The 16,448-nt window shown below is 47.8% G+C and overlaps 1 non-coding gene across 1 annotated transcript; it reads left to right on the top strand.

Moving 5' to 3' along the window:
• Positions 1–5,587: 5,587 nt before the first annotated feature.
• Positions 5,588–5,659, top strand: TRNAR-ACG (transfer RNA arginine (anticodon ACG)). Its single transcript has one exon. It is a non-coding gene; the product is annotated as a tRNA-Arg (tRNA).
• Positions 5,660–16,448: the final 10,789 nt, after the last annotated feature.

Genomic DNA, 16,448 nt, shown 5'->3' with positions numbered 1-16,448 from the left:
TACGCTGAAATTTGGGCATAGCGGCTGGGTCCTGAGCCGGCCTTACATCACCCGGCACCCTGTGCAAGACTTTGCCACCCCCCCCCCCCCACCCGCCTCTCTCTCTCTCTTTGAATGTATTTGTGGGGGTGTTTCTCTTGATTTTTATTGGCCGTCCTAACGGGGGGAACTTCTAGTTTTCATTCTTTTAACAGGCTCAATGTAGTATTTGTACTGGCGTGGGCAGGACACTTAGTTGTTTTTTATTTTTCTTCCCCCTCTAATTTACACCCCTTGACACCCTTTGATCTTGCTATTGGCGGTCAATTTTCTACACGTTTTCATAGCCTTTTGAAGAAGATGAATCTTAAATGCAAGCTGCTTGCGATAACGCAACTCATCTATTATACTGGTGAAATAGAAAATTTATTGCTTAAAATGATTACAGCCCAGCCTCAAAGGACAGATGCAAACGTTCTTCAAAGGAGGCTCTCAAGACAGTCGCTTCAGACGATTGATATGACATCGCGACTAACCCTGTTAATACGTGGTTAACCCTCTTGCACCTGGCGGCCCCTTGCGATGTCACTCTGGGAGGTGCGGGAGAATTAACTGCGATATCATGACAATCGGCCGACGAAGCAGCGTAGCAGCGACTGGCAACGTAGCGGCTGGCAGCGTCGCAAATTGCGACAGCCACCATATTTACCATTTATATATTCCGTTATGAACTGCTTCCTTGATGACGTCCATGTAAAGCGCTTTTTCGTAGCACAGAAGTGGACACAATTAAATTCACCAATTTGTTTGCAAAAATGTAAAAAAGTTGGCGGTATCTTGCGGTATCTTTAAAAACGAAGTTTCGTACCTCAAAAGCGAAGCCTCATTTTTTCAGTTGTGTTACACAGGATGGATCTCGGCAATACATTATGCATGCATATTACAGAAGTCAGAATGAAAGAACATCAAAAAAAGTCGCCAATAGCTGCAGCAATAAAGTATGGATAGTGATCATGCGTGAAATTTTTCATTCATACATTCATACTAATATATTTTCTATAGAAACGAGCACATTTATTAAAAATAGTTGACCAAGACAAAAGGTTCTGAACCCATGTTAAAACTGTAAGTGCAAACTCGAGTCACCATATTCGGACAACGCTAGAGTCACTAATTTGAAAGCATTACAGGTGAACGTGAGAGTAACAACCTGAACGTCTATCTAGACGCTATTTGCTTCTGGACTCCGAATTCTGTGTTCTGCCCGACAACAGCTGAACAGCTTCAGAATGTTTCTGAGTAAAGCTATATCAAATTTTCTTAAATAAGTATTAAAAGAATAAACTTAAACATTTATATCCTCGAATACTTTTTGATGTCGGCCGTTTGGATGCCGCTAAGCTCTTTAAAAGTAACAAGAATAGCTAAAATTCATGGCGAGCTAGCTCTCATACCCTAATATATCATGATCACACGCCCAATAAACTTTTTAGATAATAGCAAGGGACTGACAATTTGCAAAGTTGCTCCACGACAAGCATATATGAACAGCCGCGAATACTTTATGCAGCTGCGTTAATGCATGGTCATCGTAACAACCTTCTTTATTTAAAGCTCCGTTCGAGACACTGGGTTCGAGCTCTGACATGTGTTCTTGTCTGCAAGGCAAAAGTCACCCGATAAAAAGGTAAGCGTCGAAATGGACGAAACGTTCAGCAGTCCGAACCATTTCTGCAGCGTAGCTCGCTACCGGGCGCCATCTTTCATATTTTAGGCAATATCAGGTTTCAATTAAAAGGCCTCAGGAAGCTTCTTGATCAAAGCTATGCCAGATCGTTGCACACCATTTTAAACACCATATATTTGCGTACGTAAAACCGGGAAGCATTTTCGATATCTATCCGTGTTACGGTGCTATACAGTTTCAAAGTCTGGAAAAATGCCAAAACTTTGGCCCCCTCCCGTAGGCAGCATCGTATAATATTCAAACGCGCTGGGAAGCTCGTGTATTAATAGCACAGGACTGAAACTTCGGCACATTCCTCAGCTAAGTGTACATTACACAAATCATCGAAGCATTTTAGGTAGGTGCTTTTGTTCACGTTTTACGATTTTTTTTGTACCCCTTCCCATTCAGTTACGCTCCCTGTCGCCGCCACTGCCGGTAGATGGCGCAAGTAGTAGATGTCCCAGAAAGCTGGGCATGGAAGCATGCTTGACCTTGCAAACCGAGCCACAAACCGAAACCGAAGCGAAAATCGAAGTGCTAGAGCACCGAATTCGCATTTGGCCTAACCAGGCTATGCCCCCGTACTTTTTTGTGTCATTCCTGGCGAAACTACCCCTCCTCCCCTGCCAGGGGAGGCCCACAAGCGCCCATGTGCCGCCGTGTTTTGGGATTATGGACTTGTACATGAGCAAGCGCTACAAAATAACATGTATACCTTGGCGTCTCTACAGGCGGTGCACGGAGCATCGGAAGGCTACAGTTGGAGCTGCACCTTTTACCACACCCGCGAGCCGGCTTCTCCGCTTTAATGTTTTCTCATTATACAATGCGTCAATGCTTCCTAGCAGTCCTGCGTCCCAAAAACGGAGCAAACTTATGGGCAGATTGACCCAAATTTGGGTCGCTTCACGGCGTATATGCAAACAGATTTCCCGAGCGAACGGTTAGCCGATCGACGTATTGCCCTACGCGGCTTTGTGCCCGCCAGCGAGCGGCCTGTGAAAACACACACACACGACGACGGCCGTCTTATCGTTGGCGGGCCGCGTGTCAACAAGAGCGGCGAAATAAATATAGGCTCTTTGTCGGCCAGTCAGTCACTGGACACGGACCTCTTCGATTCCTCCCGAACGGTGAACCGTGGCTCAAACGGCTAGCGCTCGCTTTGGACTCACTGGCCTCAGCTGCCGGCGACGGCTTTTTCCGGGAAAATGAGCGCCCATTTAGTGCGCCAGCGTTTACACCAACAGCGTCGGGTCAGGAGATTCACGTAGCGGGTAGAAGCAGCGCCAGGTTCTCGTCCTGCCGTACATGACAGCGAGAGCTGTTAAAAGCTTTGGGTTTCGCGTCGGCATTGTAGAAGTCGCAGTATAGTCGGCGTAACCAAAGGGTGGTAACCACGGTAACCACCGGAGAGGGGTTACCGCGTAAGGGGGATGAGGGTTGCACTGACATCACTCATGACGTCACTGGTACGGGTCATGGCAACGCATTACACTGAGTGGTCCGAACGCAGTGACTTCACGAGTGACGGCGTATTTCCACTCGCTCGTAGCTCATCCAACTGCAGTGACGACCTCTTGAAACACATGCATAAACCTTTGGTCCAACATTTCGAGCACATTTCCTCCTACTTCTCAGATCACAATGCTTCCTTTTTGATTATCAAGAACTGGACAGAACTGCTTTTTAAGAGCGAAAATATGTCTGAAAAATTGAGAGAGCTCTATAATTGTGCACACACGTATGTAAGCCGCCGCGGTGGCTCAGTGGTTAGGGCGCTGGGCTATTGATACGGAGTTCCCGGGTTTGAACCCGACGGCGGCGGCTGCGTTTTTATGGAGGCAAAACGCTAAGCCGCCCGTGTGCTGTGCGATGTCAGTGCACGTTAAAGAACCACAGGCGGTCGAAATTATTCCGGAGCCCTCCACTACGGCACTTCTTTCTTCCTTTCTTCTTTCACTCCCTTCTTTATCCCTTCCCTTACGGCGCGCTTCAGGTGTCCGCCGACATGTGAGACAGATACTGCGCCGTTTCCTTTCCCCAAAAACGAATTATCATTATTATTAAATTACTTACCTCAATATATCGCGAATTGAAAACACGCCCACAGCTGTCACCAAATCTCACGTTACCAAGTAGTAACTGTTCCTGTGAGTTTTTAATCTTCACTCAAAATTATTGCCACGATAAGCTTTCGAAGCGAAAGCTTCACTGGGCCAGCTGCAGCGCGTTTCGCGTGCGCCAGAGTTTGACTTTCAGCCGACCTTCAGCCCTACCACGTTTATCCCTTTCTTACGGCGCGGTTCGGGTGTACATCGATATACAGGTGTCCAGATAAATGTAACCCAGCTTTCAAAAAAAAAAACACGGAATGTCCCAGCCACGTGAGACCAAGTGAGGGTTGTTTATAGTCTCGTGACCTAGTCTGCAGAATTTTTTCGTTCTTCAAAATTAACGAATTAGTTAAGCCTAATTAGCTATATTTGCAATTATTGATTTGAGGAACAAAGTGTCAATGTAGAAGTTGCAGATCATCTAAAAAAACCATAAGCAGCGCTGTTTTCATGAAGGTACGATTTATGCAGCTCTATTTATTGGCCTTAAAATAAAGCAATCATGTGACCAGCTGCTGTGTCACGTCTCTCCCCCAATGTGCACGCAAAGGCTCATCGGGGAGAGCACTTCAGTACAAATAAAGTTTGTTCTCTAAGACGCGTCTTGAGACGTTTAAATGGCACCGTTGAAAAAAAAAACTACGCTAACGGTATGTTGGTGCAAACGTTGCACTCAACTGTTTTCAATAGTAGTAGTAGTAGTGGTTTATTAAAATAATAATAAAAAGGAAGGATAAGATTTTTGCTAGCCCCGGCATATGCCATCGATACTGAAGCACCTGAGCTAGGGCAGCGGCAATAAAGGATAGCAGGCAGAATGAAGAAATGAAATGAAACAGGTGAGGAGACAGGAAGAGAGGATAGGGGGAGAGGTACTACGCATAAACTATTTACACAATAAGAAATGTGTACAGGTTGCGTGCGTGATTAGTTCATGATGAAGCAATAAAAACCCGCGCACAGCACTATGTTGACAACTGTAGTGGGGCGTCTACAATCCATAATAATAATCGGTTTTTGGGGAAATGAAGTACCGCAGTATCTGTCTCATATATCGTTGGACACCTGAACCGCGCCGAAAGGGAACCAATAAAGGAGGGAGTGAAAGAAGAAAGCGGTGCCGTAGTGGAGGACTCCGAAATAATTTAGACCACCTGGGGATCTTTAAAGTGCACTGACATTGCACAGCACACGGGCGTCTTAGCGTTTTGCCTCCATAAAAACGCAGCCGCCGCGGTCGGGTTCGAACTCGGGAACTCCGGATCAGTAGCCGAGCGCCCTAACCACTGTCACCGCGGCGGGCATGCCGAGAGGCATAGAAGTAATCAAGGAAAACAATTTTTCGTCTACACTTTGTTCCCCAGGGTAATAAATAAAAAGTTAGCTAATCAGGCTTAACTAATTAGTTAACTTTGAAGAACGACAAAATACTGCAGACTAGGTCACGTGACTCTAAACAACCCTCAGTTGGTCTCACGCGGCTAGGACATTCCGTGTTTTTTAAAAGCTTGGTTACATTTAGCTGGGACACCTCGGTATACGAGACAGTTACTGCGCCATTTCCTTTCCTCTAAATTCTAAATTGGTTTTTAGGGAAAGCAAATGGCGCAGTATCTGTCTCACATCTTGGCTGACACCCGAACCGCACCGTAAGGGAAGGGATAAAGGATGGAGTGAAAGAAGGAATGAAGAAAGAGGTGCCGTAATGAAGGTTTCCCATTTTCTGTCCTCAAAAGCAATTTTAAAAACCATAATATTACCCGCCGCGGTGGCTCAGTGGTTAGGGCGCTCGACTACGGATCCGGAGTACCCGGGTTCGAACCCGACCGCGGCGGCTGCGTTTATATGGGGGAAAAACGCTAAGGCGCCCGTGTGCTGTGCGATGTCAGTGCACGTTAAAGATCCCCAGGTTGTCAAAATTATTCCGGAGCCCTCCACTACGGCACCTCTTTCTTCCTTTCTTCTTTCACTCCCTCCTTTATCCCTTCCCTTACGGCGCGGTTCAGGTTTCCAATGATATATGAGACAGATACTGCGCCATTTCCTTTTCCCCAAAACCAATTATTATTATTGTGGTTTTTAATAATAATTGGTTTTGGGGGAAAGGAAATGGCGCAGTATCTGTCTCATATATCGTTGGACACCTGAACCGCGCCGTAAGGGAAGGGATAAAGGAGGGAGTGAAAGAAGAAAGGAAGAAAGAGGTGCCGTAGTGGAGGGCTCCGGAATAATTTTGACCACCTGGGGATCATTAACGTGCACTGACATCGCACAGCACACGGGCGCCTTAGCGTTTTGCCTCCATAAAAACGCAGCCGCCGCGGTCGGGTTCGAACCCGGGTACTCCGGATCAGTAGTCGAGCGCCTATTTTAAAAACCAATCTTCAATTTTCGTCCGAAGCAAAGGAAAGACGAATACCTGGCCGCCTGGGTAGTGGACGCTTCAGTAGCGCTTTAAGTTACGTGGCGGTAGTGACAGATGGGTACTGTATGCGTTCTGGCAGAAACGCGCCACTGAAGCTATAGATCATTGGCGTTCTTTGTGTTCATTGGCGTAAGTGTTGACAACGCTCTAGACACCGATGATTTTGAGGAAAGGAAGGCGCATAACTGGCTTCTTGGGGCAGTAAGTGGTTGGATTAAAATTAATAATAAACAAGGAATGAAAAGATTAGTCCCGGCATCTGCCATTGATACTGAAGCACCTGAGCCGGAGCAGCGGAAGTAAAGCATAGTAGGCGGAATGGAGAAATGTAATGAAAGAGGTGATGGGACAGGAATAAGTGGAGAAAATGATAATAATAATAATAATAATAATAATAATAATAATAATAATAATAATAATAATAATTGGTTTTTTGGGGGAAAGCAAACGGCGCAGTATCTGTCTCATATATCGCTGGACACCTGAACCGTTCCATAAGAGAAGGGATAAAGGAGGGAGTGAAAAAGAAAGGGAGAAAGAGGTGTCGTAGTGGAGGGCTCCGGAATTATTTCGTCCACCTGGAGATCTTTAACGTGCACTGACATCGCACAGCACATGCGCGCCTTAGCGTTTTGCCTTCATAAAAACGCAGCCTCCGCGGTCGGGTTCGAACCCGGGAACTCCGGATCAGTAGCCCAGCGCCCTAACCACTGAGCCACCGCGGCAGGTGTGGAGAAAATGAAAATTGGTTTTCCAGGAAAGGAAATGAGGAAATAACTGTCTCACATATCTGGGTGGACACCCGAACCGCGGCGTAAGGGAAAGGATAAAGGAGGGAGTGAAAGAAGAAAGGAACAAAGAGGTGCTGTAGTGGAGGTCTCCGGAATAATTTTGACCACCTGGGGATCTTTAATGTGCACTGACATCGAACAGCACATGGACGTTTTTTGCGTTTAACCTTCATCGAAATGCGGCCGCCGCGGTCGGGTTCTAACACGGGTACTCCGGCTCAGTAGACGAGCGCCTTAACCTCAATCGCGTTTTGAGGTACGTGGCGGTGGGGAGAGAGAGATGTGGGCTTCATGCATTAGCGCTGACAACGTTGTGGCGTACACGCGGTACTGCAGCAATATGTGCCGCAGCGTTCATTGGGTGACCAAACTTGCGATCAACCATTAATTTAACCGCCACCTGGCAGGGTGGGCGCGTTGCCTCTTCAGTGTGCGGAACGCACTCAACACGTTACAGAGGCCAAGCCGCGTCTACTTGCCCGATACACAACAGCCTTCGCTCTCTAACCAAGTTCAGCAGTATGTGAACCACAGCTAATTTTTCCTAGCCTCACAAGAATCGCCCTAAGAACGAATCGATTTTAAAATAGTTTCGAAACTATCTGCGTTCTCGGCGCTGTCAAAGAGGGAAAAGAGACCACGAGGTCCAGACTAAGCCTATAGGTCAAACAGTGTCGGAGACGACATCAAGGGCGCCAGCGGGTGCGGGGAAACTGCTCAACATTCCCTGCGCCGCTGTCAGACTCATTCACCCTGCTGCGACCACAGGTCACTGTCTCTGGCTTTCAGTAGCGCCGCAGTCACATGAGTGCCGTGCCCAGTCGACACCAATGGTGTGACTCGTAACGCACTGCCCAGCCAAAATGCCGGAGCAACAAAATGACCCATGCTGTGAACAGTTGCGCGTGTGTGACGGTCGAACAGAGGAAGCAACAGGCTGTTCCAGATGCCACGGCCGCGAAGAGAAAGCAGACGACGAGTGGTACTCTATACCGCAAGAAGCGCCTTCTGCTTTCTTGATCTGGCTTTGGGCTACTCATGCCACGACCGGCAGTGGTGTCCGGAAGTGGTCGTGCCATCACACGAATAGCGTCACAGGTTTGTCATTTCAGATATCCTGGTCGCGGAAATGAGAGACGATTAAGATGTATAGAAAAAAAGCTGTGTGCATTTAATTTAATCCTTGTAAAAGAGCACTCATGAAGAAAAGAAAATGTATTTTGAAAAATTCTCTGGCGCTCCAGTAGCGTGTTTACCCCCCGACTTTCAGCATGCGCCACATTGGCGGTGAGAGAGCGAGACACCTGTGCTAAGAAGTACTATGGAGTGGGCTCCAGAAGTCACTCAGTTCGATTTGGCTGCGCTCGCTGCAACATTTCCGTAAACTTCTGCAGCGATGCCGCGAGCGTGCAGCGACAGCTCCGGCAGTTCAAGTGTAGCTTGGCACGGGCTGCTTCCAAAACGAATGGTCGTGTGCTGAGCTGGTCGTCTGCTGGCCCCGGCGTCGCTAACACATTGCAGCTAGCTGTGTGCCACCCACATCAACTGCCGCCAATATCCCGAACCGTGTGAATAATTTTCAAACTGCACATCCCAATGAAGTGTTGCCATGAACCAGCCTCGATGCACGCACGCCTCGCCGGAGCTGCTGCGAAACGTATACATGCGTTCTTTTACTGAATACAGCTGGAGTCAACGCGGATCATACTGTAAGCACATTTTTACTTTTCGTGCAAAAGCACTTTTAGCCTAACCCCCGAGATTTAGACGATGTCTCAAGCGAACAAAATGAACCCTAAGCCAGACACATTAAGGGAATGTGTGTACGCGGAAATGGGCCAAGCAAAGCTCATATTGGGGATGGCCCCGTAGAGTTAGGATGACAACACGTAGTATGGCACATGAGGAATATCCAAAGTATGGTTAGGACAACTGAAATTCGTCATTAGAATGACCTTTACCGAATTTTAATGCCGGTGAATTTGGGTGTGCTCGGGTGAAAGACGGGCTTGACCCAGTCTCAGAATAAAATTAGCCTACACACGAAATTTGGTGGCCCACCGCGGAAAAATTGAAATTGAGTTGACCCAGGTTGTGAACCGACCTGGGACACCCCAAAAACGACCTTGGTTTACCCCCAAAATTTGGGGGGCCTCTGCACGAAATGGCGGCGTGCCGAGGGTGCCATGTTGCACCGCTGAAACGAACCTCGAAGTGCAGCACTGTGACAACCAGCTCAGGTACTAGCAGCCGAATCGAACGGATCTGGTGCCGATCAATACCTGCACGAAGTGTGAGTCACGACTCGTAGGCATCGTGTTATACGCGACGCTTTGCACGCTACACGAGGGTTCAGAATCAAATTGCCCAGCGCCTAAATATCTTAACTACGTCGCAAAAAGTCCGAGTTTGCGCGGAATACTTAGCGGCCTTTTAGAGCGTAAAGTTTACGGAGTGAGGAGCTTTCTTCAGATGCCCGTAGACGCGATGTGGTCGGCTTTTTACTCCCTTCTCATTCGCTCCCTCGGCATCTTATGTGTACGCCATAAACAGAAAGGAGTAAAATGGCAGTCAGCTGTCCTCTCGCGCACTCCTGTTTATAAAATGGAGTGCGCCAGAGGACAGCTGACTGCCATTTTACTCCTATTTAGGCTAATCCGTGTAGGCAGCCAAACTGGCGTTCCGGCCGACTAACCTTTTAGTTCATCTTCTGCTTCATTCTCTACTTCTTTGAGATCGCAGCGTGGGTCTCAACGTTGTTCATTACTGGCCAGTCTGTCATATATGGCGGCAACTGCAAACAGCCTCATTCCGCAAACTCAATGGGTTGGGAAAAATGCACCCAGTGTACTACAAAAGCGTCTGCCCCTGGCGCGGGCGTAACCCATCATCATATCACAACACAAGGCAATGCGAACAAACACCGGTCAATCCAATCATTAAAAACTCGAGTGCAGCTCAGTGGGAACAGATGCTGTCCACCAAAGACGAAAAGGATCAGCAAGAAAGAGAGATAAAACATTCATTATTTCATTGAAGTGTTCTACGAGTCAGGTAGGCGGACTCCTCAGTTCAGGACTCCGGTGGCTTGGGCGGATGCCTGGACCAGTCTGATGATGCGACACTGGTCCTCCAGACCATTGCTGGTCAGGGCTGTCTCCCACTGCTCGTATGATGTCTGTAATGTTTTTAGATGAGGGGGTTTTTGGGGACAATTCCAGGAAATGTGAAACAGCAAAGGCTTCAGCAACGCTTGGTGCTTCAGCAACGCTTGGCAAGCAGGTGGACCTGCTAATAGACGCATTACCTGTCTCCTGGGGCGCTCCAGAAACAATGCTGTTTTGTACATGCGGTGATATCGCGTTCCGAGGACGACACCGGAAACTACACGCTACTAATGGAAGATATGAAGACGCATAGGGCACTCCTCAGATTAAACACAAAACATGCCTATGTGAGCAGGCCGGAAGAGCTGCGTGGCTTCTTTTTTTGTCTGTGTGGGGCGGAGGGGGAGGGAATCGTCACTGCAGCCTATGCTGAATTCTCATCATTTTACTAAAATGAGGTCAAAGCATGTCAACCATTTATTTCTTCCCGCTCAATCAACCGATTCCCTGACTGACAGCGTGCCAATGAATGGTTTGCCCTGCCTCATTCCTGAAATCCTGCTCTTAATCTCAGGTACATTTACTTGTTTTAAATAGTTTAACAGCAAAAGTCCGGCTCGAAGCATCAGGACAACTAAGGTGAGAAAGGCAACAAGTATGAAGGGCTGCAAGTTTAGCTGGTGGAGATTATCGTCTACCAATTTTAGCAGAGAGATAAGGGATTACAAGGGAGAGTTAAAGAAAGCAAAATGACAAAATTAAGATGGCCACCACCTTTGCTTGTTTCCTTCAGTGCATGAAAGTACCGATAATCGCAGTACCATGCGTCTACTCATCGCGGTGCGAGTGCCAGCCAGTGGCGCGGTACGGTGACGCGCCTAACATAGCTTCCCAAACAAAGTCACAAAGGGTGAGAAAAAGTAGGAAAATCTTCCGTCAAAAAAGCAGGTGTAGCATGCGGTATGTGGCTTTCAACATCTCCAAGAGGCAACTGTGCTACGAGGCATGCAACAAGTACTTGTTCCTAAGAAGGCCACTCCTCAACTCAAAGTACTTGTTGCATGCCTCGTAGCACAGTTGCCTCTTGGAGATGTTGAAAGCCACATACCGCATGCTACACCTGCTTTTTTGACGGAAGATTTTCCTACTTTTTCTCACCCTTTGTGACTTTGTTTGGGAAGCTATGTTAGGCGCGTCACCGTACCGCGCCACTGGCTGGCACTCGCACCGCGATGAGTAGACGCACGTGAAATTCATGTCTTCAACACTTACAGACGCATGTCATTAACACATACTCGAGTGGGGGCTCCATGAAAACACAAGTGTGCAATCTCGTGATATGTTTAATCGGCCGTCAGACTGCGCCTGTGCCGAAGGAGTACAACGTGCTATGCCAGTTCATGTACTGTCATCATCACAAGCACAATGCAATACCTGGAAAGCTGCGTGTCGACAAAATGGATCGACTGAAGGCTTCACTCAGAAGACAGCAAGATTTCTTTCCACAAACCTGTCCAAAGTAGCGGAAAAACGGTGAGAGAGAGTTTATAATTTCTATCAAATTGAAAAATTTTGAAAAACCTTTAAGCGTGGGGCAGTTTGTGAATGACTGCTTTATTAAAAATGCAGGTGCTATATGTCCCAGCATGAAAAAGATGGCAGCATGAAAAAGGAATACGAAAAGATAAATTTTTCACTCAATACGGTTGCTTAGATAATTACTGAGATAGGCCACGACTTTTAAAACGCTTTAATAAACCGATGTCCGGAGATCGAAGCGTTTTCTTTCGCCACTGACAAAAGCACTGACATTACAAATAATGGTTAGTGTGCCATCTTCATTATGGGCGAAGACAAACATCTCAACGTTACAGAAGAACTAGTAATAGTAAGTGTTTTTTTTATATTAAAAAAGGAAAGAAAAGATTTTTGCTAACCCCGGCATCTACCATCGATACTGAAGCACCTGAACTGGGGCAGCGGAAATAAAGGATAGCAGGCAGAACAGAGAAATTAAAAGAAAGAGGTGAGGGGACAGGAAGAGAGGATAACAGGAGAGGTAATATACAAAAACAATTTACAAAGTAAGAAACGTGTACACGTTGTGCGCGTGATTAGTGGAACTACTAAACATTTCCCCGATGAAAACACCCCTGCACGTGTGGACATAATTTCGGCGTTTGAAGTTCTTGAACGCTACGGATTGCAGAGGGAGCGGATGGCGTGTGTGGCAACCGACGGTGCTCTATCAATGATCGGAAGCAGGCGCGGTCTTGTGGGACGTCTTCGAACGAAGACTGAAGGGGTCAGGGTCACTGAACAGTTTGTGGCGGTGCACAGCATCTTACAACGAGAAGCAACATGCCGCATGAAATAGAACACGAAATCTGTCATGGACATAAACTTTCGTGTAGTGAACTTCATTCATTCAAGAGCGCTAAACCACAGTCAGTTCACTTCTATTTCACAAGCGGAAGAGTTTAATCATAATGAGATCCTATACCACCGTTGCATGGTTGAGCCGCAGAAAAGTGATGAACAACGTTTATGACATCAGAGAGGAGATTGACAGCTTCTTAAAGGAGAAAAATAAGCTGAGCTGTCTAATCAAAAGTGCCTTCGTTCCCTTTCATTTATCGGATATATATGTAATCCCGTGAACATTCTCGACGTAAAACTTCAGTGAAAACAAAAAATCATCACGAAACTGAGCGAGGACCATCGTACATTTCAGGCCAAATTACAGCAGCGGCAACACCAGATGAAAGCAAATAAGCTGGACCATTTTGCAACTCTCAAGTCGCACGAACACTCTGTCCAAGGATCTGCAATGTTTTCCCAGATTTGCTCCGCAGTGTCGAGGAAAAATTAAAAATACGAGAGCCGCCGCAGTGGCTCAGTGGTTATGGCGCTCGGATGCTGTACCGAAAGATGGGGGTTCGATCCCGGCCGCGGCGGTCGAATTTCGATGAAGGCGAAATTCTGGAGGCCCGTGTACTGAGCGATGTCCGTGTACGTTAAAGAACCCCAGGTGGTCGAAATTATTCCGGAGTCCTTCACTACTCCGTCCCTCATAGCCTGAGTCGCACTGGGACGTTAAACCCCCATAAACCAATCACAATTCGGTTTAAAAACATCCGGAGACTCTAAAAAGTTCGAAATTTTCTGCGTACTCTGCGCTGTGCGAGTCGATGACGTTGAGCACGAGTTTCAAATGAAGCATATAGAACTTCAAAGTAGCACCACAATACGACAAAACTTTCAAGCCGTAGGTGTCCAGGAGTTTTACACTTTTTCAAATAAGACAATTTTTCCAACTCTGCAGCACCAATAGACAAGAATCATTCCCATACGAATCGTCTCTGAACAAGTCCTAACGCCGGATATTGCATCCCTTTTCGCTGCTAAGCGTCGTCAAACCTGAAGCCGGCAGCATGCTAAGAACTGAAGGGTAACGCCTTCACCCGATAGACGCGGGTTCAATCCCGGCTGCGGCGGTCGAAGTTTGATGGAGGCGAAATTCTAGAGGCCCGTGTACTGTAAGATGTCAGTGCACATTAAAAAACCCCAAGTGGTCGAAATTTCTGTAGAACTTCACTGCAGCCTTTCTAATAGCTTGAGCAGTTTTGGGACGTGAAGCACCCAAAAAGCCACAAATCAAACCTAAATCCTTAAATTAAAAAATAAGAACTCTTCTTGACAAGTCCGATTCTGTTCGTAGTTCCTTTAATTTAACACAGTGAGAGAATTATGCTCCTCTCACACACACCCGCGAAAATAAAGTGATTGTGATTTACCCGCCCTCCCCTCTTTTTGCTCTTTTACAGCTCCTGGTCCACGGGAGAAGAAATTTTTATTCAATGAGGCCCGCATAGCAACATGAGTTTGAGACCGCTGTGAGTTTTCAGTTGTGACGCACTGAACACGGTTCTGCAGATCAGACTGAATGGGATGTACAGCTGTAACAACAACTTCGTGGAGCTCCAGTTTTTTAAAGAGAATTTGGTGACTGACGCAGTCAAAGGCCTTCGAAAAGTAATAAAAATTCTAATGCACAATTGTTTAAGTTCAAAAGCTTTGAGAATAAATTCTTTCATTGTCAGAAATGCAGTTTCCTTGGATGGGTCATATAGAAAGCCATGCTGCGACCGGCTCCCAAGATTTAATTTATAACAATTAGATCTCATAACTTTTGCGGACCCCTTTGAAAAAATAGCCAGAACAGAAATTGGCTTGTAATTAGGTAAATTTTTTATACCAGCCCTTTTAAACAAAATAGTAATTTTATAAATTTCCATCAGTTTCAAAAGAAGTTCCGCTTATTCATCTCTTGTCCTTTTAGTGCTGGGAGTCCTGGTGGATGGTGACGAAGCCGCTCAGTGCACAGGAACTGTTGATTGTCTCAGTTTGATTTTGAAACGAAGCACTGGCTGCCTGGGCGTCTTATAGAAGTATCGGGCGGTGCCGTGTGACGGGCGGCGAGATGAGATATGCTGGTGGCTTTGTCTTGGAGCCTATACCAGTAGACTCTGCAGTCTGGACAAGCTCGCAAACTTCAGAATCAGCTGATCTCTTGGCCCGTTTTCTCGAAGATGGGAACGCCCTTGAAGGCGGCGGTGGCTTCGCATCTCCAACCGGAGACTCCGTCTTTTCGCTGGCCTTGTGCTTGGTGGAGCCATGGCCGCGGGGAGCCGTGGAAGATGGCTCCGGCTCCTGCTCTCCTTCGACGTCAAGTCCTTCAGTAATTGTGTCCAGAGCTGCGCTGCTAGTGAGCCGACGGTTGTGGCGAGCCAGAAGCACAGTGTTGCAGTGCGCCCTTCAGAGTCCTGCTGCCTGTCAGGTGTCAGGCGGCAACTGCGTCAGGCCACTAGACCGGAGCACCTCAGCAGCACCTGTAGCAGGGGAATGTCTTGGTGCTCTGCCGCCTGCCTTTCTGCTGGGCTCGTTGCTTCTCCGGAACCTGGATCTGGTAAGCGTTCCTGGACGTCCGCAGGAGAGTACCGCTGTTGCAACCTTGTGATTTTCTTTGCAGGACTTGGTGCCTTGTCCTCAGCAGGACTAGGCATGACGGACCCCCTTGTGGGACTCGGCGTCGGAACAGTTCGCTTGCATTGACTCTGCTTGAGTGATCATAACGCGCCTTTGGGAGTTATCCGCTTGTCTGGAGCTAGAAGATGGGTCTGTGATGAAGTGCTGTTGGTTCAGGCTCCCTTATAGCATCAGAAGAAACGGAAGTTCGTGCACGCCTGTTCCTTATCCTCTATAACGGCGTTTGTCCTGAACGAGAGTTTGCACTGGCAGCAGTTCGTGCACTACGCATGCGGAAGAACGCCACCTGGCTCTCGTAGTATTCGATAGGGATCGGAGTCTTGTCCAAGGCAGGACTGCGCCGACGTGGTCCCTTTTCATGGCTGGCTGTCTGAGCAGTCGGCTTTCGAACGTTGTGCGTCACAGGCGCCTTCTTCCTGGTTCTTCCTGCTCTGGACTGCCCGCTCACATCTTGTGCTGCTACCTGCCTTGCAGAGCTCGGCGCGAAGGGCTCTTTAAGTGTTTTCACGGGGCTCGTTTGTGGCTCTCGTTTGGGGCTCGGCATTGAAGACTGCTTCCTGGCTGCCCCTGCCCTTCTCGGACCTTGCGTCGTTTATTACCTGTCAGGGATGGGTGTGGCCATCCTGCGCTCCGTCGAGAGGCCAAGGTGGCTTTCACGTTCCTCCTTCCTCTAGGATTGGGCACCTCCGACTTCCGCCTTTGACTTTGTGTTGCACGCTTTATGCTGGGTTTACTTGTGCTTTGCTGGCTGCCCATGTGCTTCTAGTAGAGCCCTGTGATGGGCGCCTCTCAGTGCGGCTTTCTACTGACACTGGTTTCCCGCTGGCATCCCTTGTCTTGCGCGCTGGTGATGCCTTGCTTGTGGGGCTCCCTTTCGACTCCTTGCTTTGGGCAGCCCTGGTCATAATGGCTGGTCACGTGTGAGGTGGTGGCACCGAACCATTATTCTTACGTGGTGCACCTGTTGACACAGTTGCCAAATCGTGTTCCTCATCATTCGAAGCAGTCTTCCTTCTTTCCCTGAGGTTGTAGGAAGAGGTCACAATTTTTGCCATCAGAGTCGTTCACCTGAAGGCTTACCACTTTTTCCGCGCCGCCTTCATCATGATCAGCTTCAGGTGCAGTGCGTCTTGAAGCCGAATGTTCCGAGCTCGCCGCTGGCGAAGACGGCTTCGCAGGCATATCCTGCATCCTTCCGCCATCAGTCGGCGATTGGAGGCCATCAGTCGGCGATGGGAAACAGATAAACAC

The sequence above is a fragment of the Amblyomma americanum genome, chromosome 1, assembly GCF_052857255.1.
Source record: "Amblyomma americanum isolate KBUSLIRL-KWMA chromosome 1, ASM5285725v1, whole genome shotgun sequence".
NCBI lineage: Eukaryota > Metazoa > Arthropoda > Arachnida > Ixodida > Ixodidae > Amblyomma > Amblyomma americanum.
This window is presented reverse-complemented; position numbering and strand designations above follow the sequence as displayed.